Source organism: Ictalurus furcatus, chromosome 9, assembly GCF_023375685.1.
Source record: "Ictalurus furcatus strain D&B chromosome 9, Billie_1.0, whole genome shotgun sequence".
NCBI classification, from domain to species: domain Eukaryota; kingdom Metazoa; phylum Chordata; class Actinopteri; order Siluriformes; family Ictaluridae; genus Ictalurus; species Ictalurus furcatus.
The window spans coordinates 4,575,530-4,601,522 of record NC_071263.1 but is presented as its reverse complement, the minus strand read 5'-3'; the positions used below and the strand labels follow the sequence as shown (position 1 = coordinate 4,601,522).

The 25,993-nt window shown below is 44.2% G+C and overlaps 10 non-coding genes across 10 annotated transcripts; all 10 read left to right on the top strand.

Moving 5' to 3' along the window:
- Positions 1 to 4,279: 4,279 nt before the first annotated feature.
- On the top strand, positions 4,280 to 4,351 carry trnae-uuc (transfer RNA glutamic acid (anticodon UUC)). The gene has a single exon. It is a non-coding gene; the product is annotated as a tRNA-Glu (tRNA).
- A 5,828-nt stretch (positions 4,352 to 10,179) lies between these two features.
- Positions 10,180 to 10,251, top strand: trnah-gug (transfer RNA histidin (anticodon GUG)). Its single transcript has one exon. It is a non-coding gene; the product is annotated as a tRNA-His (tRNA).
- A 114-nt stretch (positions 10,252 to 10,365) lies between these two features.
- trnar-acg (transfer RNA arginine (anticodon ACG)) lies at positions 10,366 to 10,438 on the top strand. Its single transcript has one exon. It is a non-coding gene; the product is annotated as a tRNA-Arg (tRNA).
- Positions 10,439 to 12,690: 2,252 nt separating this feature from the next.
- Positions 12,691 to 12,763, top strand: trnah-aug (transfer RNA histidin (anticodon AUG)). The gene has a single exon. It is a non-coding gene; the product is annotated as a tRNA-His (tRNA).
- A 202-nt stretch (positions 12,764 to 12,965) lies between these two features.
- trnae-uuc (transfer RNA glutamic acid (anticodon UUC)) lies at positions 12,966 to 13,037 on the top strand. Its single transcript has one exon. It is a non-coding gene; the product is annotated as a tRNA-Glu (tRNA).
- A 6,014-nt stretch (positions 13,038 to 19,051) lies between these two features.
- Positions 19,052 to 19,124, top strand: trnar-acg (transfer RNA arginine (anticodon ACG)). The gene has a single exon. It is a non-coding gene; the product is annotated as a tRNA-Arg (tRNA).
- Positions 19,125 to 19,326: 202 nt separating this feature from the next.
- On the top strand, positions 19,327 to 19,398 carry trnae-uuc (transfer RNA glutamic acid (anticodon UUC)). The gene has a single exon. It is a non-coding gene; the product is annotated as a tRNA-Glu (tRNA).
- Positions 19,399 to 24,809: 5,411 nt separating this feature from the next.
- On the top strand, positions 24,810 to 24,881 carry trnah-gug (transfer RNA histidin (anticodon GUG)). The gene has a single exon. It is a non-coding gene; the product is annotated as a tRNA-His (tRNA).
- A 114-nt stretch (positions 24,882 to 24,995) lies between these two features.
- On the top strand, positions 24,996 to 25,068 carry trnar-acg (transfer RNA arginine (anticodon ACG)). Its single transcript has one exon. It is a non-coding gene; the product is annotated as a tRNA-Arg (tRNA).
- A 202-nt stretch (positions 25,069 to 25,270) lies between these two features.
- Positions 25,271 to 25,342, top strand: trnae-uuc (transfer RNA glutamic acid (anticodon UUC)). The gene has a single exon. It is a non-coding gene; the product is annotated as a tRNA-Glu (tRNA).
- The last annotated feature ends 651 nt before the right edge of the window (positions 25,343 to 25,993 follow it).

Sequence of the window (25,993 nt, the reverse complement as noted above, 5' to 3'; positions counted from 1 at the left end):
CCAGACAGTAAGGCGTTACAGTAATCTAATCTAGAGGTGACGAATGCATGAACTAGTATTTCCGCATCATGTAGTGACAATATGTTTCTTATTTTAGAAATATTTCTGAGATGAAAGAAAGCTATCCTAGTAATATTATCTACATGAGCATCAAATGATAGACTGGAGTCAATAATCACTCCAAGGTCTTTAACTGCTGTACATGATGAAACAGAAAGACCATCCAGAGTAACCATGTGATCAGAAAGATTACTTCTAGCTACACGTGGGCCTAATAAAAGTATTTCTGTTTTATCAGAATTAAGTAGAAGGAAATTAGTTAACATCCAATGTCTAATGTCCTTTACACAATCCTCAACTTTACTAAGCTTCTGTCTGTCCTCTGGCTTTGCTGAAACATACAACTGCGTATCATCAGCATAACAGTGGAAGCTAATTCCATGTTTACGAATAATTTGACCTAGGGGTAGCATATATAAAGTAAAGAGCAGTGGGCCTAAAACAGAACCCTGTGGAACTCCAAAAGTAACTTCAGTACGCATGGAGAAATCACCATTTACATCTACGAACTGATAACGATCGGTCAGATAAGACCTGAGCCAGGAGAGGACTGTTCCCTTAATACCAACAACATTTTCTAATCTATCAAGGAGAATAGTGTGATCAATAGTATCAAAAGCTGCACTAAGGTCGAGTAACACAAGCAGCGAGACACAACCCTGATCGTAGGTCAGTAGAAGGTCATTTACCACTTTAACTAACGCTGTCTCTGTGCTATGATGAGGTCTAAATCCTGACTGATACATTTCATGAATGTTATTCCTATCTAAGTACGAGCATAACTGCTTTGCTACAACCTTTTCTAAAATCTTAGACATGAAGGGGAGATTTGATATTGGTCTATAGCTGGACAACTGAGACGGGTCAAGATCAGGTTTTTTAATCAAGGGTTTAATAACTGCTAACTTAAGTGATTTAGGTACATAGCCAGTGCTTAGGGAAGAATTGATTATATTTAAAAGTGGTTCAATTACTCCTGGACAAATCTGTTTAAACAAACATGTAGGTACGGGATCTAGTATGCAAGTTGATGAATTGGCTGAAGAGATTAATGTAGCTAGTTCGGTCTCTCTAAGCGGAGCAAAACACTCTAAACATTGATCTGATATTGCTACATTGTCATGTAATGGGTTTGTTACAGTACTGTCCGGTTTTAATTTAATGGCCTGTATTTCACGTCTAATATTTTCAACCTTATCAATGAAAAATTTCATGAAATCTTCACTGCTATGTAATGATTGAGTGTTTCTCTCTGTAGTGGTTTTATTCCTAGTTAATTTTGCTACTGTGTCGAAGAGGAATCTAGAATTGTTTTTGTTGTCTCCTATTAAGGTGGAGAAATAGATATTTCTAGCATCGCCAAGAGATTTCCTATATTTCAGTAGGCTCTCCTTCCATGCTGTTTGAAATATCACCAGTTTGGTTTGACGCCATTCACGTTCTAATTGTCGAGTTGTCTGTGTTAAGGTTCGCGTTTGATCGTTATACCAGGGTGCAAATTTTTTTTGTCTAATTATTTTTCTTTTGAGTGGAGCCACTCTATCTAGCGTGTAGCGGAGTGTTGACTCCAAGCTTTCAGTCGCCTGATCGAGTTCTATGGGATCTGACGGTGATCCAAATCTAATTGATGTTTCTGCGAGGTTATTTATGAAGCTCGGTGCAGTAGCTGATGTGTAGGTACGTTTTACGCGGTAGCGAGGCGAGGTGGAAATATTATGGTCAATATGTATTATGAACGAGATAAGATAATGGTCTGAGACAACTTCAGACTGAGGAAAAATTATAATATTTTCTATACTTAGTCCGTATGTTAGTATGAGGTCAAGAGTGTGACCACCATTATGAGTAGGCCCGATTACGTTCTGATTAATCCCTACTGCATCTAAGATGGACACAACCGCTAATCTTAGAGGGTCTTCCAGGTTATCAAAATGAATATTAAAGTCTCCGACGATTAATGCTTTATCTACAGACACAACCAGGTTTGAGACAAAGTCTGCAAATTCACTAAGAAAGTCAGTATATGGCCCTGGGGGCCTGTAAATAATAATTAGAGAAATTGACTTATTTTTTGTGGCTACATAACTTATACTGGTATAAAGAATTTCAAAAGAATTAAATTCATGCTTAGGTTTTTGTGTGACGACTAGATTTTTACTATGGATGAGACCAACACCTCCTCCTCTACCAGTTGAACGAGGCTGATGTACATAACTGTATCCAGGAGGACTGGCTTCATTTAATGCTATGTACTCGTTTGGTTTAATCCAAGTTTCTGTTAAACACATTAAATTACATTCCTGATCAGTAATGATGTCGTTAACAATAAGAGCCTTAGACGCAAGAGATCTAATGTTTTCTGCTCCACGTCTGTATGTGGGAAGAGGTCCAGAGACGATGATCTTCGCGGTGGGTGATCTGCCTCGTACCGTCTCTATCAGGCTGGAGAAGTCCCTCTTCAGAACCTCCGTCTGCCGCAGCCTGGTGTCGTTCGTCCCCGCGTGCAGCACAACCGCTCCAATGCGCTCGTCCTTCTTCAGGATCCCGGATACCTGCGCAGCGACATCAAGGACACAAGCACCAGAAAAACAGTGTGTGCGCACCTTACCTTTAGATGAGGCTACACGGACGTTCCGCACAATGGAGTCCCCGACGATCACAGCGTTGGGTCTGGTCTGACGGAGAGGGGCGAAGCGGTTCCTGGTTGGAATCTCGAACACCGGAGGTGGAGAGGGTCCAGCCCGCGCCTTCCGCCGCTGGTTCACCCAAGGCCCGAGGTGTGTTGGCGCCGGCGTGACGGAGACCACGGCTGGGAAAGTCCTAGGTGCACGGTCCCTGCACAGAGAAACACATGGCGTAGAGGGGCTGGGAGTGGAAATACCACGCTGTGTGCTTACCTTGGATATGTGGGCAGAGGCACAAGATGTTTCCAGCGCAGTTTGTCGCTCCAGCAGCTGGGCCTGCTTGTCGAGTAGGCCGCGGATCTGCTTCTCCACATCCTCCAGTTCCAGCCGCACCATGTGAAGCTCGAGCGAGTCCTCATCTGCACTCAAAACCGGAGAGACAGCAGACATATTTGTTTTTTAAATAGAACAGCGGTAAATGAGAAATGTCAAACGTAAACAAGGCTAGCGGTAGGTGATGCTAGCGGGCTACGGGCTACAAGCTAGTCGCAAGCTAGTCGCGAATGTTTGTAAAAAAAAATAATAGCGTTAGCTCGAAGGGTGCTGCTTCCTCAGTGACACTTCAGGTTGCCAGATACTCTGACTGTCAACATCCTAGCCTGGTCTGATCGTTAACTCTAATAAACTAGCAAAGCTGCCACTCTGAATCTGGCTGTAGTAGCCCCTTTTCAGGGGTGAGGTTGGTCTCAACGTCCCTGGATCAAACCTGTGCAAAGTGAAATGAGGCTGCTTTTCACTACAGCAGGCAAAAGGTGTGCCTCTTCATCCAGCATATGGTTTTCTGTCAAAAAAAAAACAAAACTTATCGGGCTACGGGAGGTTGATGTGCCTGAGGTTCATTTTCTCACACAACAGCCTGCATGTTTCCAATAAAGGTCAAAATCAGATTGCAAGATTTTGTTAGAAGTTAGGTGGGAATTTGCATTTACCTAGTACAGGTTGCCTTGCTATGAGTATAGCACACGCCATCAACATTTCTCACTGTACCAGGCCAAAAGAAGTGCCAGAATGTCCCACGCTGCATCTAGCAGTTGATTTTCTGGCCGAGTGGCACCCACGCCAAGCCCCGAAGTGTGGAGTGCGGTGATCGTATAGTGGTTAGTACTCTGCGTTGTGGTCGCAGCAACCCCGGTCCGAATCCGGGTCACGGCATGGAGTTTTCTACCTCACCCCTGAATCCTAAGGTTGAGCGTGTCTTGTGACCTCTAGCCCTTTTCCTCTGGAAAAGCACAAGTAGATCAGATATCACCTCTGATCCAAGGGCCAGTGGTGCAATGGATAACGCGTCTGACTACGAATCAGGAGATTCTAGGTCCAACTCCTGGTTGGCTCAGTCCCCTTTCACCTCACTCCAAAGGTGTGCCTTTGCAACCCACTCTGGCAACTGAGTTTCCAGCAGACCACTCATAATCTCTGGAATGCTGCGAGTCATGATCCTGCTCAAATCAGCGCGCTGACTTCCAAGTTTGCCAAACCCCGGTTGGAACGCGATTGACAGCGCTGCATTTTCTCATTTTCCTGAGCCGTAGCAGCTGTTCCATATGGTCTAGCGGTCAGGATTCTTGGTTTTCACCCAGGCGGCCCGGGTTCGACTCCTGGTATGGGAACGCTGGTTTCTTGTATGGCCCAAGTTGAAGTTAGTTTAGCTTCTCCAGCTGAAGGCTTGACTTAATAGAAATGAAAGCATAAGTAGTTAGCTTCTCATTTCCACGAGCTTTCTGTGGGCCAGTGGTGCAATGTATGGATCAGAAGATTCCAGCATCAACTCCTGGAGGATTTGCTTTAGCTCTCTCTTACCCCGTCCAACATTCAATTCAATTCAATTCAATTTTATTTGTATAGCGCTTTTTACAATAGACATTGTCTCAAAGCAGCTTTACAGAAATATCAACATGGTATACAGATATTAAAGGTGTGAATTTATCCCAACTGAGCAAGCCACTGAGTGGCGACGGTGGCAAGGAAAAACTCCCTAAGATGTTTTAAGAGGAAGAAACCTTGAGAGGAACCCGACTCAGAAGGGAACCCATCCTCATCTGGGTAACAATAGATAGTGTGAAAAAGTTCATTATGGATTCATATGAAGTCTGTATGGCCTTAGGAGCAGCCGTAGTCCCAGCAGTCTGGAATTAGAGAAGATTTGAGCTCCATCCAGAGGCAGAAAGGATCTGGATCTCTAGTATCTCCATAAATTCGTGTGGGGCTCGGCGAAAGGAGAGAGGGAGAAAAAAGATTATTATGACTGCGAAGTAGTAGAACAGAATCTAGTCAGGGTAGGCTTGAGTAAACAAATACGTTTTAAGCCTAGACTTAAACACTGAGACAGTGTCTGAGTCCCGAACAGTAATAGGAAGACTGTTCCATAACTGTGGGGCTCTATAAGCGAAAGCTCTCCCCCCTGCTGTAGCCTTCACTATTCGAGGTACCGTCAAATAGCCTGCATCTTTTGATCTAAGTAGGCGTGGCGGATCATATAAAACCAAAAGGTCGCTTAGATATTGTGGCGCAAGACCGTTTAGTGCTTTATAGGTGAATAAAAGTATTTTATAGTTAATGCGAGATTTTACTGGGAGCCAATGCAGTATTGATAATATCGGTGTGATATGGTCGTATCTTCTAGTTCTAGTTAGGACTCTAGCAGCTGCATTCTGGACTAACTGGAGCTTATTTATATTCCTACTGGAACATCCAGACAGTAAGGCGTTACAGTAATCTAATCTAGAGGTGACGAATGCATGAACTAGTATTTCCGCATCATGTAGTGACAATATGTTTCTTATTTTAGAAATATTTCTGAGATGAAAGAAAGCTATCCTAGTAATATTATCTACATGAGCATCAAATGATAGACTGGAGTCAATAATCACTCCAAGGTCTTTAACTGCTGTACATGATGAAACAGAAAGACCATCCAGAGTAACCATGTGATCAGAAAGATTACTTCTAGCTACACGTGGGCCTAATAAAAGTATTTCTGTTTTATCAGAATTAAGTAGAAGGAAATTAGTTAACATCCAATGTCTAATGTCCTTTACACAATCCTCAACTTTACTAAGCTTCTGTCTGTCCTCTGGCTTTGCTGAAACATACAACTGCGTATCATCAGCATAACAGTGGAAGCTAATTCCATGTTTACGAATAATTTGACCTAGGGGTAGCATATATAAAGTAAAGAGCAGTGGGCCTAAAACAGAACCCTGTGGAACTCCAAAAGTAACTTCAGTACGCATGGAGAAATCACCATTTACATCTACGAACTGATAACGATCGGTCAGATAAGACCTGAGCCAGGAGAGGACTGTTCCCTTAATACCAACAACATTTTCTAATCTATCAAGGAGAATAGTGTGATCAATAGTATCAAAAGCTGCACTAAGGTCGAGTAACACAAGCAGCGAGACACAACCCTGATCGTAGGTCAGTAGAAGGTCATTTACCACTTTAACTAACACTGTCTCTGTGCTATGATGAGGTCTAAATCCTGACTGATACATTTCATGAATGTTATTCCTATCTAAGTACGAGCATAACTGCTTTGCTACAACCGTTTCTAAAATCTTAGACATGAAGGGGAGATTTGATATTGGTCTATAGCTGGACAACTGAGACGGGTCAAGATCAGGTTTTTTAATCAAGGGTTTAATAACTGCTAACTTAAGTGATTTAGGTACATAGCCAGTGCTTAGGGAAGAATTGATTATATTTAAAAGTGGTTCAATTACTCCTGGACAAATCTGTTTAAACAAACATGTAGGTACGGGATCTAGTATGCAAGTTGATGAATTGGCTGAAGAGATTAATGTAGCTAGTTCGGTCTCTCTAAGCGGAGCAAAACACTCTAAACATTGATCTGATATTGCTACATTGTCATGTAATGGGTTTGTTACAGTACTGTCCGGTTTTAATTTAATGGCCTGTATTTCACGTCTAATATTTTCAACCTTATCAATGAAAAATTTCATGAAATCTTCACTGCTATGTAATGATTGAGTGTTTCTCTCTGTAGTGGTTTTATTCCTAGTTAATTTTGCTACTGTGTCGAAGAGGAATCTAGAATTGTTTTTGTTGTCTCCTATTAAGGTGGAGAAATAGATTTTTCTAGCATCGCCAAGAGATTTCCTATATTTCAGTAGGCTCTCCTTCCATGCCGTTTGAAATATCACCAGTTTGGTTTGACGCCATTCACGTTCTAATTGTCGAGTTGTCTGTGTTAAGGTTCGCGTTTGATCGTTATACCAGGGTGCAAATTTTTTTTGTCTAATTATTTTTCTTTTGAGTGGAGCCACTCTATCTAGCGTGTAGCGGAGTGTTGACTCCAAGCTTTCAGTCGCCTGATCGAGTTCTATGGGATCTGACGGTGATCCAAATCTAATTGATGTTTCTGCGAGGTTATTTATGAAGCTCGGTGCAGTAGCTGATGTGTAGGTACGTTTTACGCGGTAGCGAGGCGAGGTGGAAATATTATGGTCAATATGTATTATGAACGAGATAAGATAATGGTCTGAGACAACTTCAGACTGAGGAAAAATTATAATATTTTCTATACTTAGTCCGTATGTTAGTATGAGGTCAAGAGTGTGACCACCATTATGAGTAGGCCCGATTACGTTCTGATTAATCCCTACTGCATCTAAGATGGACACAACCGCTAATCTTAGAGGGTCTTCCAGGTTATCAAAATGAATATTAAAGTCTCCGACGATTAATGCTTTATCTACAGACACAACCAGGTTTGAGACAAAGTCTGCAAATTCACTAAGAAATTCAGTATATGGCCCTGGGGGTCTGTAAATAATAATTAGAGGAATTGACTTATTTTTTGTGGCTACATAACTTATACTGGTATAAAGAATTTCAAAAGAATTAAATTCATGCTTAGGTTTTTGTGTGACGACTAGATTTTTACTATGGATGAGACCAACACCTCCTCCTCTACCAGTTGAACGAGGCTGATGTACATAACTGTATCCAGGAGGACTGGCTTCATTTAATGCTATGTACTCGTTTGGTTTAATCCAAGTTTCTGTTAAACACATTAAATTACATTCCTGATCAGTAATGATGTCGTTAACAATAAGAGCCTTAGACGCAAGAGATCTAATGTTTAATAGTCCTAGCCTCAGATCAAAAGTGCTGGCTGTGCATTCAATATGATTTAATTTTATGTTAATTAGGTTACGAAGATAGACTTTCCGAGATTTTCTATATATTTGTATAGCTCGGGGAACAGACACAGTCTCTATAGTATGTATTACCGGTGCCAGATTTTTAATTGAACATTGATAATACTGAATGTTGTTATTATTGGAAGATGTACTTACGGTAGGCAGTCACTTTGAGTGTATCGCCTTGGAGATGTTGTCTGACAGCAGTTCCGCTCCAAGGCTGCTGGGGTGCAGGCCATCAGGACGAAACAACCTAGGTCGCTCCCAGAACAGATTCCAGTTATTGACAAACACCAGATTCTGCTCATTACACCAAGAGACTAACCAATCATTTAATGCTAGAAGTCTACTGAACTTTTCTGCTCCACGTCTGTATGTGGGAAGAGGTCCAGAGACGATGATCTTCGCGGTGGGTGATCTGCCTCGTACCGTCTCTATCAGGCTGGAGAAGTCCCTCTTCAGAACCTCCGTCTGCCGCAGCCTGGTGTCGTTCGTCCCCGCGTGCAGCACAACCGCTCCAATGCGCTCGTCCTTCTTCAGGATCCCGGATACCTGCGCAGCGACATCAAGGACACAAGCACCAGAAAAACAGTGTGTGCGCACCTTACCTTTAGATGAGGCTACACGGACGTTCCGCACAATGGAGTCCCCGACGATCACAGCGTTGGGTCTGGTCTGACGGAGAGGGGCGAAGCGGTTCCTGGTAGGAATCTCGAACACCGGAGGTGGAGAGGGTCCAGCCCGCGCCTTCCGCCGCTGGTTCACCCAAGGCCCGAGGTGTGTTGGCGCCGGCGTGACGGAGACCACGGCTGGGAAAGTCCTAGGTGCACGGTCCCTGCACAGAGAAACACATGGCGTAGAGGGGCTGGGAGTGGAAATACCACGCTGTGTGCTTACCTTGGATATGTGGGCAGAGGCACAAGATGTTTCCAGCGCAGTTTGTCGCTCCAGCAGCTGGGCCTGCTTGTCGAGTAGGCCGCGGATCTGCTTCTCCACATCCTCCAGTTCCAGCCGCACCATGTGAAGCTCGAGCGAGTCCTCATCTGCACTCAAAACCGGAGAGACAGCAGACATATTTGTTTTTTAAATAGAACAGCGGTAAATGAGAAATGTCAAACGTAAACAAGGCTAGCGGTAGGTGATGCTAGCGGGCTACGGGCTACAAGCTAGTCGCAAGCTAGTCGCGAATGTTTGTAAAAAAAAATAATAGCGTTAGCTCGAAGGGTGCTGCTTCCTCAGTGACACTTCAGGTTGCCAGATACTCTGACTGTCAACATCCTAGCCTGGTCTGATCGTTACCTCTAATAAACTAGCAAAGCTGCCACTCTGAATCTGGCTGTAGTAGCCCCTTTTCAGGGGTGAGGTTGGTCTCAACGTCCCTGGATCAAACCTGTGCAAAGTGAAATGAGGCTGCTTTTCACTACAGCAGGCAAAAGGTGTGCCTCTTCATCCAGCATATGGTTTTCTGTCAAAAAAAAAACAAAACTTATCGGGCTACGGGAGGTTGATGTGCCTGAGGTTCATTTTCTCACACAACAGCCTGCATGTTTCCAATAAAGGTCAAAATCAGATTGCAAGATTTTGTTAGAAGTTAGGTGGGAATTTGCATTTACCTAGTACAGGTTGCCTTGCTATGAGTATAGCACACGCCATCAACATTTCTCACTGTACCAGGCCAAAAGAAGTGCCAGAATGTCCCACGCTGCATCTAGCAGTTGATTTTCTGGCCGAGTGGCACCCACGCCAAGCCCCGAAGTGTGGAGTGCGGTGATCGTATAGTGGTTAGTACTCTGCGTTGTGGTCGCAGCAACCCCGGTCCGAATCCGGGTCACGGCATAGAGTTTTCTACCTCACCCCTGAATCCTAAGGTTGAGCGTGTCTTGTGACCTCTAGCCCTTTTCCTCTGGAAAAGCACAAGTAGATCAGATATCACCTCTGATCCAAGGGCCAGTGGTGCAATGGATAACGCGTCTGACTACGACTCAGGAGATTCTAGGTCCAACTCCTGGTTGGCTCAGTCCCCTTTCACCTCACTCCAAAGGTGTGCCTTTGCAACCCACTCTGGCAACTGAGTTTCCAGCAGACCACTCATAATCTCTGGAATGCTGCGAGTCATGATCCTACTCAAGTCAGTGCGCTGGCTTCCAAGTTTGACCAACAGCGCTGCATTTTCTCGTTTTCCTGAAAGAAGTGCCAAAATGTCCCACGCTGCATCTAGCAGTTGATTTTCTGGCCAAGTGGCAACCCTCCCGAGCCCCGAAGTGTGGAGTGCCGTGATCGTATAGTGGTTAGTACTCTGCGTTGTGGTCGCAGCAACCCCGGTTCGAATCCGGGTCACGGCATAGAGTTTTCTACCTCACCCCTGAATCCTAAGGTTGAGCATGTCTTGCGACCTCTAGCCCTTTTCCGCTGGAAAAGCACAAGTAGATCGGATATCACCTCTGCCAGTTTTCCATGGGCCAGTGGCGCAATGGATAACGCGTCTGACTACGGATCAGAAGCTTCTAGGTTCAACTCCTGGCTGGCTCAGTTCCCTTTTACCTCACTCCAAAGGTGTGCCTTTGCAACCCACTCTGGCAGCTGAGTTTCGGGCATACCACTCATAATCTCTGGAATGCTGCGAGTCATGATCCTGCTCAAATCAGCGCGCTGACTTCCAAGTTTGCCAAACCCCGGTTGGAACGCGATTGACAGCGCTGCATTTTCTCATTTTCCTGAGCCGTAGCAGATGTCCCATATGGTCTAGCGGTCAGGATTCTTGGTTTTCACCCAGGCGGCCCGCGTCCGACTCCCGGTATGGGAACGGTGGTTTCTTGTATGGCCCATGTTGAAGTTAGTTTAGCTTCTCCAGCTGAAGGCTTGACTTAACATCCTGGCCCGGTCTGATCGTTAACTCTAATAAACTAGTGTTGTGGATAAAAAATGTCATAAAATAAACATAAGGGAGACCTAGCATCCAGCAAAGGGGAGAAGAAGAAAAGACGGGCACCTAGACACATAGAAGCGGGATTAGGCGGACATTGACAAATTGGAATTACACTTTAAAGATCTTTAAGAGCAGTAATAGTCAAAAAAAGTCAAAAAGAGGTATACGAGCTGAGCTGAGGAGGGCTAAAACACACACACACACACACACACACACACACACACCCTCGTACAGTCAAGGGCGGGCAAGTAGACATAACACACACACACACCATCTCTCTCACACATACTATTATAACTTTATAAGAATAATAAAAAGGAATATTAAGATATTATAAGGGTAATGTCTTATAATAAAAAGTATATATATATATACTTTTTATAAAAATGCTATTAAGAAGTAGGAAGTACAGTAAACCGGTTTTTCAAGCAGCATATATAATAAGAGATATAGAGTAAATCTGAAAATAAAAACTAGAAATACAGGAAAATATAACTTACTCATGATTCAGATGGTGAAGATTCTCGTCTCGCAAGGAAGGCCTTAATTTTAAGAGAACCATGAAGAGAGCCAGTTATAAGGGTGGCTGGGTCAAACTGCCCCCCCTCGAGATAACGATAAGACCAAGGTCCCTCTAGGTTGTTTAGTCTTGTCCACGTTCTATCCTCTGGGTAATTGAAAAGTGAAGTTTCTGATGCCCTAAGGTAACTGAAAATTCTGGTTTCTGATGCCCTAAGGTAACTGAAAATTCTGGTTTCTGATCCTCTGAGTAACTGGAAACTCTGGGTTTTTATTTTCTGGGTTATTAGAAATGCCTGGGTTCTGATTTTATGTGTAAATTAAAACCCCTGGTTTCAATTCTATGTGTAAGTGAAATAGCCCTTTTCTGGAACATAAGAGTAAGGTAAATGAGCTCTTTTTTAACCCTATTGGTAGTGAGATCATAGTCTTCTTGAAACATATGGGTTATTTAGTATGTAAATACAGTATAAATACTGGAGCTTAAGCTCAGGGTATTGGGATCACCTCTGAGAATTCTCATCGGTGTGGATCTCGTGTGGTGGAACGGAACAATAAAGCTGGACCCTTGCTTCTTCTCACTCACGGCTGCTGTATTTTTTCTATCTCCAACTGGGCTCAGAGGTAGATGTGAGTATTGGCTTCTAAGTTGAATTTTAAATGTTTTTGGGTAATAGGCTAAATTTGAGCCAACACTAGCAAAGCTGCCACTCTGAATCTGGCTGTAGTAGCCTCTTTTTAGGGGTGAGGTTGGTCTCAACGTCCCTGGATCAAACCTGTGCAAAGTGAAATGAGGCTGCTTTTCACTACAGCAGGCAAAAGGTGTGCCTCTTCATCCAGCATATGGTTTTCTGTCAAAAATAAAACAAAACTTATCGGGCTACGGGAGGTTGATGTGCCTGAGGTTCATTTTCTCACACAACAGCCTGCATGTTTCCAATAAAGGTCAAAATCAGATTGCAAGATTTTGTTAGAAGTTAGGTGGGGATTTGCATTTACCTAGTACAGGTTGCCTTGCTATGAGTATAGCACACGCCATCAACATTTCTCACTGTACCAGGCCAAAAGAAGTGCCAGAATGTCCCACGCTGCATCTAGCAGTTGATTCTCTGGCCGAGTGGCACCCATCCCAAGCCCCGAAGTGTGGAGTGCCGTGATCGTAGAGTGGTTAGTACTCTGCGTTGTGGTCGCAGCAACCCCGGTTCGAATCCGGGTCACGGCATAGAGTTTTCTACCTCACCCCTGAATCCTAAGGTTGAGCATGTCTTGCGACCTCTAGCCCTTTTCCTCTGGAAAAGCACAAGTAGATCGGATATCACCTCTGTCCGTTTCCCATGGGCCAGTGGCGCAATGGATAACGCGTCTGACTATGGATCAGAAGATTCTAGGTTCAACTCCTGGCTGGCTCAGTTCCCTTTTACCTCACTCCAAAGGTGTGCCTTTGCAACCCACTCTGGCAGCTGAGTTTCGGGCATACCACTCATAATCTCTGGAATGCTGCGAGTCATGATCCTGCTCAAATCAGCGCGCTGACTTCCAAGTTTGCCAAACCCCGGTTGGAACGCGATTGACAGCGCTGCATTTTCTCATTTTCCTGAGCCGTAGCAGATGTCCCATATGGTCTAGCGGTCAGGATTCTTGGTTTTCACCCAGGCGGCCCGGGTTCGACTCCCGGTATGGGAACGCTGGTTTCTTGTATGGCCCAAGTTGAAGTTAGTTTAGCTTCTCCAGCTGAAGGCTTGACTTAATAGAAATGAAAGCGTAAGTAGTTAGCTTCTCATTTCCACGAGCTTTCTGTGGGCCAGTGGTGCAATGTATGGATCAGAAGATTCCAGCATCAACTCCTGGAGGATTTGCTTTAGCTCTCTCTTACCCCGTCCAACATTCAATTCAATTCAATTCAATTTTATTTGTATAGCGCTTTTTACAATAGACATTGTCTCAAAGCAGCTTTACAGAAATATCAACATGGTATACAGATATTAAAGGTGTGAATTTATCCCAACTGAGCAAGCCACTGAGTGGCGACGGTGGCAAGGAAAAACTCCCTAAGATGTTTTAAGAGGAAGAAACCTTGAGAGGAACCCGACTCAGAAGGGAACCCATCCTCATCTGGGTAACAATAGATAGTGTGAAAAAGTTCATTATGGATTCATATGAAGTCTGTATGGCCTTAGGAGCAGCCGTAGTCCCAGCAGTCTGGAATTAGAGAAGATTTGAGCTCCATCCAGAGGCAGAAAGGATCTGGATCTCTAGTATCTCCATAAATTCGTGCGGGGCTCGGCGAAGGGAGAGAGGGAGAAAAAAGATTATTATGACTGCGAAGTAGTAGAACAGAATCTAGTCAGGGTAGGCTTGAGTAAACAAATACGTTTTAAGCCTAGACTTAAACACTGAGACAGTGTCTGAGTCCCGAACAGTAATAGGAAGACTGTTCCATAACTGTGGGGCTCTATAAGCGAAAGCTCTCCCCCCTGCTGTAGCCTTCACTATTCGAGGTACCGTCAAATAGCCTGCATCTTTTGATCTAAGTAGGCGTGGCGGATCATATAAAACCAAAAGGTCGCTTAGATATTGTGGCGCAAGACCGTTTAGTGCTTTATAGGTGAATAAAAGTATTTTATAGTTAATGCGAGATTTTACTGGGAGCCAATGCAGTATTGATAATATCGGTGTGATATGGTCGTATCTTCTAGTTCTAGTTAGGACTCTAGCAGCTGCATTCTGGACTAACTGGAGCTTATTTATATTCCTACTGGAACATCCAGACAGTAAGGCGTTACAGTAATCTAATCTAGAGGTGACGAATGCATGAACTAGTATTTCCGCATCATGTAGTGACAATATGTTTCTTATTTTAGAAATATTTCTGAGATGAAAGAAAGCTATCCTAGTAATATTATCTACATGAGCATCAAATGATAGACTGGAGTCAATAATCACTCCAAGGTCTTTAACTGCTGTACATGATGAAACAGAAAGACCATCCAGAGTAACCATGTGATCAGAAAGATTACTTCTAGCTACACGTGGGCCTAATAAAAGTATTTCTGTTTTATCAGAATTAAGTAGAAGGAAATTAGTTAACATCCAATGTCTAATGTCCTTTACACAATCCTCAACTTTACTAAGCTTCTGTCTGTCCTCTGGCTTTGCTGAAACATACAACTGCGTATCATCAGCATAACAGTGGAAGCTAATTCCATGTTTACGAATAATTTGACCTAGGGGTAGCATATATAAAGTAAAGAGCAGTGGGCCTAAAACAGAACCCTGTGGAACTCCAAAAGTAACTTCAGTACGCATGGAGAAATCACCATTTACATCTACGAACTGATAACGATCGGTCAGATAAGACCTGAGCCAGGAGAGGACTGTTCCCTTAATACCAACAACATTTTCTAATCTATCAAGGAGAATAGTGTGATCAATAGTATCAAAAGCTGCACTAAGGTCGAGTAACACAAGCAGCGAGACACAACCCTGATCGTAGGTCAGTAGAAGGTCATTTACCACTTTAACTAACGCTGTCTCTGTGCTATGATGAGGTCTAAATCCTGACTGATACATTTCATGAATGTTATTCCTATCTAAGTACGAGCATAACTGCTTTGCTACAACCTTTTCTAAAATCTTAGACATGAAGGGGAGATTTGATATTGGTCTATAGCTGGACAACTGAGACGGGTCAAGATCAGGTTTTTTAATCAAGGGTTTAATAACTGCTAACTTAAGTGATTTAGGTACATAGCCAGTGCTTAGGGAAGAATTGATTATATTTAAAAGTGGTTCAATTACTCCTGGACAAATCTGTTTAAACAAACATGTAGGTACGGGATCTAGTATGCAAGTTGATGAATTGGCTGAAGAGATTAATGTAGCTAGTTCGGTCTCTCTAAGCGGAGCAAAACACTCTAAACATTGATCTGATATTGCTACATTGTCATGTAATGGGTTTGTTACAGTACTGTCCGGTTTTAATTTAATGGCCTGTATTTCACGTCTAATATTTTCAACCTTATCAATGAAAAATTTCATGAAATCTTCACTGCTATGTAATGATTGAGTGTTTCTCTCTGTAGTGGTTTTATTCCTAGTTAATTTTGCTACTGTGTCGAAGAGGAATCTAGAATTGTTTTTGTTGTCTCCTATTAAGGTGGAGAAATAGATTTTTCTAGCATCGCCAAGAGATTTCCTATATTTCAGTAGGCTCTCCTTCCATGCTGTTTGAAATATCACCAGTTTGGTTTGACGCCATTCACGTTCTAATTGTCGAGTTGTCTGTGTTAAGGTTCGCGTTTGATCGTTATACCAGGGTGCAAATTTTTTTTGTCTAATTATTTTTCTTTTGAGTGGAGCCACTCTATCTAGCGTGTAGCGGAGTGTTGACCCCAAGCTTTCAGTCGCCTGATCGAGTTCTATGGGATCTGACGGTGATCCAAATCTAATTGATGTTTCTGCGAGGTTATTTATGAAGCTCGGTGCAGTAGCTGATGTGTAGGTACGTTTTACGCGGTAGCGAGGCGAGGTGGAAATATTATGGTCAATATGTATTATGAACGAGATAAGATAATGGTCTGAGACAACTTCAGACTGAGGAAAAATTATAATATTTTCTATACTTAGTCCGTATGTTAGTATGAGGTCAAGAGTGTGACCACCATTATGAGTAGGCCCGATTACGTTCTGATTAATCCCTACTGCATCTAAGATGGACACAACCGCTAATCTTAGAGGGTCTTCCAGGTTATCAAAATGAATATTAAAGTCTCCGACGATTAATGCTTTATCTACAGACACAACCAGGTTTGAGACAAAGTCTGCAAATTCACTAAGAAAGTCAGTATATGGCCCTGGGGGCCTGTAAATAATAATTAGAGGAATTGACTTATTTTTTGTGGCTACATAACTTATACTGGTATAAAGAATTTCAAAAGAATTAAATTCATGCTTAGGTTTTTGTGTGACGACTAGATTTTTACTATGGATGAGACCAACACCTCCTCCTCTACCAGTTGAACGAGGCTGATGTACATAACTGTATCCAGGAGGACTGGCTTCATTTAATGCTATGTACTCGTTTGGTTTAATCCAAGTTTCTGTTAAACACATTAAATTACATTCCTGATCAGTAATGATGTCGTTAACAATAAGAGCCTTAGACGCAAGAGATCTAATGTTTAATAGTCCTAGCCTCAGATCAAAAGTGCTGGCTGTGCATTCAATATGATTTAATTTTATGTTAATTAGGTTACGAAGATAGACTTTCCGAGATTTTCTATATATTTGTATAGCTCGGGGAACAGACACAGTCTCTATAGTATGTATTACCGGTGCCAGATTTTTAATTGAACATTGATAATACTGAATGTTGTTATTATTGGAAGATGTACTTACGGTAGGCAGTCACTTTGAGTGTATCGCCTTGGAGATGTTGTCTGACAGCAGTTCCGCTCCAAGGCTGCTGGGGTGCAGGCCATCAGGACGAAACAACCTAGGTCGCTCCCAGAACAGATTCCAGTTATTGACAAACACCAGATTCTGCTCATTACACCAAGAGACTAACCAATCATTTAATGCTAGAAGTCTACTGAACTTTTCTGCTCCACGTCTGTATGTGGGAAGAGGTCCAGAGACGATGATCTTCGCGGTGGGTGATCTGCCTCGTACCGTCTCTATCAGGCTGGAGAAGTCCCTCTTCAGAACCTCCGTCTGCCGCAGCCTGGTGTCGTTCGTCCCCGCGTGCAGCACAACCGCTCCAATGCGCTCGTCCTTCTTCAGGATCCCGGATACCTGCGCAGCGACATCAAGGACACAAGCACCAGAAAAACAGTGTGTGCGCACCTTACCTTTAGATGAGGCTACACGGACGTTCCGCACAATGGAGTCCCCGACGATCACAGCGTTGGGTCTGGTCTGACGGAGAGGGGCGAAGCGGTTCCTGGTAGGAATCTCGAACACCGGAGGTGGAGAGGGTCCAGCCCGCGCCTTCCGCCGCTGGTTCACCCAAGGCCCGAGGTGTGTTGGCGCCGGCGTGACGGAGACCACGGCTGGGAAAGTCCTAGGTGCACGGTCCCTGCACAGAGAAACACATGGCGTAGAGGGGCTGGGAGTGGAAATACCACGCTGTGTGCTTACCTTGGATATGTGGGCAGAGGCACAAGATGTTTCCAGCGCAGTTTGTCGCTCCAGCAGCTGGGCCTGCTTGTCGAGTAGGCCGCGGATCTGCTTCTCCACATCCTCCAGTTCCAGCCGCACCATGTGAAGCTCGAGCGAGTCCTCATCTGCACTCAAAACCGGAGAGACAGCAGACATATTTGTTTTTTAAATAGAACAGCGGTAAATGAGAAATGTCAAACGTAAACAAGGCTAGCGGTAGGTGATGCTAGCGGGCTACGGGCTACAAGCTAGTCGCAAGCTAGTCGCGAATGTTTGTAAAAAAAAATAATAGCGTTAGCTCGAAGGGTGCTGCTTCCTCAGTGACACTTCAGGTTGCCAGATACTCTGACTGTCAACATCCTAGCCTGGTCTGATCGTTACCTCTAATAAACTAGCAAAGCTGCCACTCTGAATCTGGCTGTAGTAGCCCCTTTTCAGGGGTGAGGTTGGTCTCAACGTCCCTGGATCAAACCTGTGCAAAGTGAAATGAGGCTGCTTTTCACTACAGCAGGCAAAAGGTGTGCCTCTTCATCCAGCATATGGTTTTCTGTCAAAAAAAAACCAAAACTTATCGGGCTACGGGAGGTTGATGTGCCTGAGGTTCATTTTCTCACACAACAGCCTGCATGTTTCCAATAAAGGTCAAAATCAGATTGCAAGATTTTGTTAGAAGTTAGGTGGGAATTTGCATTTACCGAGTACAGGTTGCCTTGCTATGAGTATAGCACACGCCATCAACATTTCTCACTGTACCAGGCCAAAAGAAGTGCCAGAATGTCCCACGCTGCATCTAGCAGTTGATTTTCTGGCCGAGTGGCACCCACGCCAAGCCCCGAAGTGTGGAGTGCGGTGATCGTATAGTGGTTAGTACTCTGCGTTGTGGTCGCAGCAACCCCGGTCCGAATCCGGGTCACGGCATAGAGTTTTCTACCTCACCCCTGAATCCTAAGGTTGAGCGTGTCTTGTGACCTCTAGCCCGTTTCCTCTGGAAAAGCACAAGTAGATCAGATATCACCTCTGATCCAAGGGCCAGTGGTGCAATGGATAACGCGTCTGACTAAGAATCAGGAGATTCTAGGTCCAACTCCTGGTTGGCTCAGTCCCCTTTCACCTCACTCCAAAGGTGTGCCTTTGCAACCCACTCTGGCAACTGAGTTTCCAGCAGACCACTCATAATCTCTGGAATGCTGCGAGTCATGATCCTACTCAAGTCAGTGCGCTGGCTTCCAAGTTTGACCAACAGCGCTGCATTTTCTCGTTTTCCTGAAAGAAGTGCCAAAATGTCCCACGCTGCATCTAGCAGTTGATTTTCTGGCCGAGTGGCAACCCTCCCGAGCCCCGAAGTGTGGAGTGCCGTGATCGTATAGTGGTTAGTACTCTGCGTTGTGGTCGCAGCAACCCAGGTTCGAATCCGGGTCACGGCATAGAGTTTTCTACCTCACCCCTGAATCCTAAGGTTGAGCATGTCATGCGACCTCTAGCCCTTTTCCTCTGGAAAAGCACAAGTAGATCGGATATCACCTCTGCCCGTTTCCCATGGGCCAGTGGCGCAATGGATAACGCGTCTGACTACGGATCAGAAGATTCTAGGTTCAACTCCTGGCTGGCTCAGTTCCCTTTTACCTCACTCCAAAGGTGTGCCTTTGCAACCCACTCTGGCAGCTGAGTTTCGGGCATACCACTCATAATCTCTGGAATGCTGCGAGTCATGATCCTGCTCAAATCAGCGCGCTGACTTCCAAGTTTGCCAAACCCCGGTTGGAACGCGATTGACAGCGCTGCATTTTCTCATTTTCCTGAGCCGTAGCAGATGTCCCGTATGGTCTAGCGGTCAGGATTCTTGGTTTTCACCCAGGCGGCCCGGGTTCGACTCCCGGTATGGGAACGCTGGTTTCTTGTATGGCCCAAGTTGAAGTTAGTTTAGCTTCTCCAGCTGAAGGCTTGACTTAATAGAAATGAAAGCGTAAGTAGTTAGCTTCTCATTTCCACGAGCTTTCTGTGGGCCAGTGGTGCAAGGTATGGATCAGAAGATTCCAGCATCAACTCCTGGAGGATTTGCTTTAGCTCTCTCTTACCCCGTCCAACATTCAATTCAATTCAATTCAATTTTATTTGTATAGCGCTTTTTACAATAGACATTGTCTCAAAGCAGCTTTACAGAAATATCAACATGGTATACAGATATTAAAGGTGTGAATTTATCCCAACTGAGCAAGCCACTGAGTGGCGACGGTGGCAAGGAAAAACTCCCTAAGATGTTTTAAGAGGAAGAAACCTTGAGAGGAACCCGACTCAGAAGGGAACCCATCCTCATCTGGGTAACAATAGATAGTGTGAAAAAGTTCATTATGGATTCATATGAAGTCTGTATGGCCTTAGGAGCAGCCGTAGTCCCAGCAGTCTGGAATTAGAGAAGATTTGAGCTCCATCCAGAGGCAGAAAGGATCTGGATCTCTAGTATCTCCATAAATTCGTGCGGGGCTCGGCGAAAGGAGAGAGGGAGAAAAAAGATTATTATGACTGCGAAGTAGTAGAACAGAATCTAGTCAGGGTAGGCTTGAGTAAACAAATACGTTTTAAGCCTAGACTTAAACACTGAGACAGTGTCTGAGTCCCGAACAGTAATAGGAAGACTGTTCCATAACTGTGGGGCTCTATAAGCGAAAGCTCTCCCCCCTGCTGTAGCCTTCACTATTCGAGGTACCGTCAAATAGCCTGCATCTTTTGATCTAAGTAGGCGTGGCGGATCATATAAAACCAAAAGGTCGCTTAGATATTGTGGCGCAAGACCGTTTAGTGCTTTATAGGTGAATAAAAGTATTTTATAGTTAATGCGAGATTTTACTGGGAGCCAATGCAGTATTGATAATATCGGTGTGATATGGTCGTATCTTCTAGTTCTAGTTAGGACTCTAGCAGCTGCATTCTGGACTAACTGGAGCTTATTTATATTCCTACTGGAACATCCAGACAGTAAGGCGTTACAGTAATCTAATCTAGAGGTGACGAATGCATGAACTAGTATTTCCGCATCATGTAGTGACAATATGTTTCTTATTTTAGAAATATTTCTGAGATGAAAGAAAGCTATCCTAGTAATATTATCTACATGAGCATCAAATGATAGACTGGAGTCAATAATCACTCCAAGGTCTTTAACTGCTGTACATGATGAAACAGAAAGACCATCCAGAGTAACCATGTGATCAGAAAGATTACTTCTAGCTACACGTGGGCCTAATAAAAGTATTTCTGTTTTATCAGAATTAAGTAGAAGGAAATTAGTTAACATCCAATGTCTAATGTCCTTTACACAATCCTCAACTTTACTAAGCTTCTGTCTGTCCTCTGGCTTTGCTGAAACATACAACTGCGTATCATCAGCATAACAGTGGAAGCTAATTCCATGTTTACGAATAATTTGACCTAGGGGTAGCATATATAAAGTAAAGAGCAGTGGGCCTAAAACAGAACCCTGTGGAACTCCAAAAGTAACTTCAGTACGCATGGAGAAATCACCATTTACATCTACGAACTGATAACGATCGGTCAGATAAGACCTGAGCCAGGAGAGGACTGTTCCCTTAATACCAACAACATTTTCTAATCTATCAAGGAGAATAGTGTGATCAATAGTATCAAAAGCTGCACTAAGGTCGAGTAACACAAGCAGCGAGACACAACCCTGATCGTAGGTCAGTAGAAGGTCATTTACCACTTTAACTAACGCTGTCTCTGTGCTATGATGAGGTCTAAATCCTGACTGATACATTTCATGAATGTTATTCCTATCTAAGTACGAGCATAACTGCTTTGCTACAACCTTTTCTAAAATCTTAGACATGAAGGGGAGATTTGATATTGGTCTATAGCTGGACAACTGAGACGGGTCAAGATCAGGTTTTTTAATCAAGGGTTTAATAACTGCTAACTTAAGTGATTTAGGTACATAGCCAGTGCTTAGGGAAGAATTGATTATATTTAAAAGTGGTTCAATTACTCCTGGACAAATCTGTTTAAACAAACATGTAGGTACGGGATCTAGTATGCAAGTTGATGAATTGGCTGAAGAGATTAATGTAGCTAGTTCGGTCTCTCTAAGCGGAGCAAAACACTCTAAACATTGATCTGATATTGCTACATTGTCATGTAATGGGTTTGTTACAGTACTGTCCGGTTTTAATTTAATGGCCTGTATTTCACGTCTAATATTTTCAACCTTATCAATGAAAAATTTCATGAAATCTTCACTGCTATGTAATGATTGAGTGTTTCTCTCTGTAGTGGTTTTATTCCTAGTTAATTTTGCTACTGTGTCGAAGAGGAATCTAGAATTGTTTTTGTTGTCTCCTATTAAGGTGGAGAAATAGATTTTTCTAGCATCGCCAAGAGATTTCCTATATTTCAGTAGGCTCTCCTTCCATGCTGTTTGAAATATCACCAGTTTGGTTTGACGCCATTCACGTTCTAATTGTCGAGTTGTCTGTGTTAAGGTTCGCGTTTGATCGTTATACCAGGGTGCAAATTTTTTTTGTCTAATTATTTTTCTTTTGAGTGGAGCCACTCTATCTAGCGTGTAGCGGAGTGTTGACTCCAAGCTTTCAGTCGCCTGATCGAGTTCTATGGGATCTGACGGTGATCCAAATCTAATTGATGTTTCTGCGAGGTTATTTATGAAGCTCGGTGCAGTAGCTGATGTGTAGGTACGTTTTACGCGGTAGCGAGGCGAGGTGGAAATATTATGGTCAATATGTATTATGAACGAGATAAGATAATGGTCTGAGACAACTTCAGACTGAGGAAAAATTATAATATTTTCTATACTTAGTCCGTATGTTAGTATGAGGTCAAGAGTGTGACCACCATTATGAGTAGGCCCGATTACGTTCTGATTAATCCCTACTGCATCTAAGATGGACACAACCGCTAATCTTAGAGGGTCTTCCAGGTTATCAAAATGAATATTAAAGTCTCCGACGATTAATGCTTTATCTACAGACACAACCAGGTTTGAGACAAAGTCTGCAAATTCACTAAGAAAGTCAGTATATGGCCCTGGGGGCCTGTAAATAATAATTAGAGGAATTGACTTATTTTTTGTGGCTACATAACTTATACTGGTATAAAGAATTTCAAAAGAATTAAATTCATGCTTAGGTTTTTGTGTGACGACTAGATTTTTACTATGGATGAGACCAACACCTCCTCCTCTACCAGTTGAACGAGGCTGATGTACATAACTGTATCCAGGAGGACTGGCTTCATTTAATGCTATGTACTCGTTTGGTTTAATCCAAGTTTCTGTTAAACACATTAAATTACATTCCTGATCAGTAATGATGTCGTTAACAATAAGAGCCTTAGACGCAAGAGATCTAATGTTTTCTGCTCCACGTCTGTATGTGGGAAGAGGTCCAGAGACGATGATCTTCGCGGTGGGTGATCTGCCTCGTACCGTCTCTATCAGGCTGGAGAAGTCCCTCTTCAGAACCTCCGTCTGCCGCAGCCTGGTGTCGTTCGTCCCCGCGTGCAGCACAACCGCTCCAATGCGCTCGTCCTTCTTCAGGATCCCGGATACCTGCGCAGCGACATCAAGGACACAAGCACCAGAAAAACAGTGTGTGCGCACCTTACCTTTAGATGAGGCTACACGGACGTTCCGCACAATGGAGTCCCCGACGATCACAGCGTTGGGTCTGGTCTGACGGAGAGGGGCGAAGCGGTTCCTGGTTGGAATCTCGAACACCGGAGGTGGAGAGGGTCCAGCCCGCGCCTTCCGCCGCTGGTTCACCCAAGGCCCGAGGTGTGTTGGCGCCGGCGTGACGGAGACCACGGCTGGGAAAGTCCTAGGTGCACGGTCCCTGCACAGAGAAACACATGGCGTAGAGGGGCTGGGAGTGGAAATACCACGCTGTGTGCTTACCTTGGATATGTGGGCAGAGGCACAAGATGTTTCCAGCGCAGTTTGTCGCTCCAGCAGCTGGGCCTGCTTGTCGAGTAGGCCGCGGATCTGCTTCTCCACATCCTCCAGTTCCAGCCGCACCATGTGAAGCTCGAGCGAGTCCTCATCTGCACTCAAAACCGGAGAGACAGCAGACATATTTGTTTTTTAAATAGAACAGCGGTAAATGAGAAATGTCAAACGTAAACAAGGCTAGCGGTAGGTGATGCTAGCGGGCTACGGGCTACAAGCTAGTCGCAAGCTAGTCGCGAATGTTTGTAAAAAAAAATAATAGCGTTAGCTCGAAGGGTGCTGCTTCCTCAGTGACACTTCAGGTTGCCAGATACTCTGACTGTCAACATCCTAGCCTGGTCTGATCGTTACCTCTAATAAACTAGCAAAGCTGCCACTCTGAATCTGGCTGTAGTAGCCCCTTTTCAGGGGTGAGGTTGGTCTCAACGTCCCTGGATCAAACCTGTGCAAAGTGAAATGAGGCTGCTTTTCACTACAGCAGGCAAAAGGTGTGCCTCTTCATCCAGCATATGGTTTTCTGTCAAAAAAAAAACAAAACTTATCGGGCTACGGGAGGTTGATGTGCCTGAGGTTCATTTTCTCACACAACAGCCTGCATGTTTCCAATAAAGGTCAAAATCAGATTGCAAGATTTTGTTAGAAGTTAGGTGGGAATTTGCATTTACCGAGTACAGGTTGCCTTGCTATGAGTATAGCACACGCCATCAACATTTCTCACTGTACCAGGCCAAAAGAAGTGCCAGAATGTCCCACGCTGCATCTAGCAGTTGATTTTCTGGCCGAGTGGCACCCACGCCAAGCCCCGAAGTGTGGAGTGCGGTGATCGTATAGTGGTTAGTACTCTGCGTTGTGGTCGCAGCAACCCCGGTCCGAATCCGGGTCACGGCATAGAGTTTTCTACCTCACCCCTGAATCCTAAGGTTGAGCGTGTCTTGTGACCTCTAGCCCGTTTCCTCTGGAAAAGCACAAGTAGATCAGATATCACCTCTGATCCAAGGGCCAGTGGTGCAATGGATAACGCGTCTGACTACGAATCAGGAGATTCTAGGTCCAACTCCTGGTTGGCTCAGTCCCCTTTCACCTCACTCCAAAGGTGTGCCTTTGCAACCCACTCTGGCAACTGAGTTTCCAGCAGACCACTCATAATCTCTGGAATGCTGCGAGTCATGATCCTACTCAAGTCAGTGCGCTGGCTTCCAAGTTTGACCAACAGCGCTGCATTTTCTCGTTTTCCTGAAAGAAGTGCCAAAATGTCCCACGCTGCATCTAGCAGTTGATTTTCTGGCCGAGTGGCAACCCTCCCGAGCCCCGAAGTGTGGAGTGCCGTGATCGTATAGTGGTTAGTACTCTGCGTTGTGGTCGCAGCAACCCCGGTTCGAATCCGGGTCACGGCATAGAGTTTTCTACCTCACCCCTGAATCCTAAGGTTGAGCATGTCATGCGACCTCTAGCCCTTTTCCTCTGGAAAAGCACAAGTAGATCGGATATCACCTCTGCCCGTTTCCCATGGGCCAGTGGCGCAATGGATAACGCGTCTGACTACGGATTAGAAGATTCTAGGTTCAACTCCTGGCTGGCTCAGTTCCCTTTTACCTCACTCCAAAGGTGTGCCTTTGCAACCCACTCTGGCAGCTGAGTTTCGGGCATACCACTCATAATCTCTGGAATGCTGCGAGTCATGATCCTGCTCAAATCAGCGCGCTGACTTCCAAGTTTGCCAAACCCCGGTTGGAACGCGATTGACAGCGCTGCATTTTCTCATTTTCCTGAGCCGTAGCAGATGTCCCGTATGGTCTAGCGGTCAGGATTCTTGGTTTTCACCCAGGCGGCCCGGGTTCGACTCCCGGTATGGGAACGCTGGTTTCTTGTATGGCCCAAGTTGAAGTTAGTTTAGCTTCTCCAGCTGAAGGCTTGACTTAATAGAAATGAAAGCGTAAGTAGTTAGCTTCTCATTTCCACGAGCTTTCTGTGGGCCAGTGGTGCAAGGTATGGATCAGAAGATTCCAGCATCAACTCCTGGAGGATTTGCTTTAGCTCTCTCTTACCCCGTCCAACATTCAATTCAATTCAATTCAATTTTATTTGTATAGCGCTTTTTACAATAGACATTGTCTCAAAGCAGCTTTACAGAAATATCAACATGGTATACAGATATTAAAGGTGTGAATTTATCCCAACTGAGCAAGCCACTGAGTGGCGACGGTGGCAAGGAAAAACTCCCTAAGATGTTTTAAGAGGAAGAAACCTTGAGAGGAACCCGACTCAGAAGGGAACCCATCCTCATCTGGGTAACAATAGATAGTGTGAAAAAGTTCATTATGGATTCATATGAAGTCTGTATGGCCTTAGGAGCAGCCGTAGTCCCAGCAGTCTGGAATTAGAGAAGATTTGAGCTCCATCCAGAGGCAGAAAGGATCTGGATCTCTAGTATCTCCATAAATTCGTGCGGGGCTCGGCGAAAGGAGAGAGGGAGAAAAAAGATTATTATGACTGCGAAGTAGTAGAA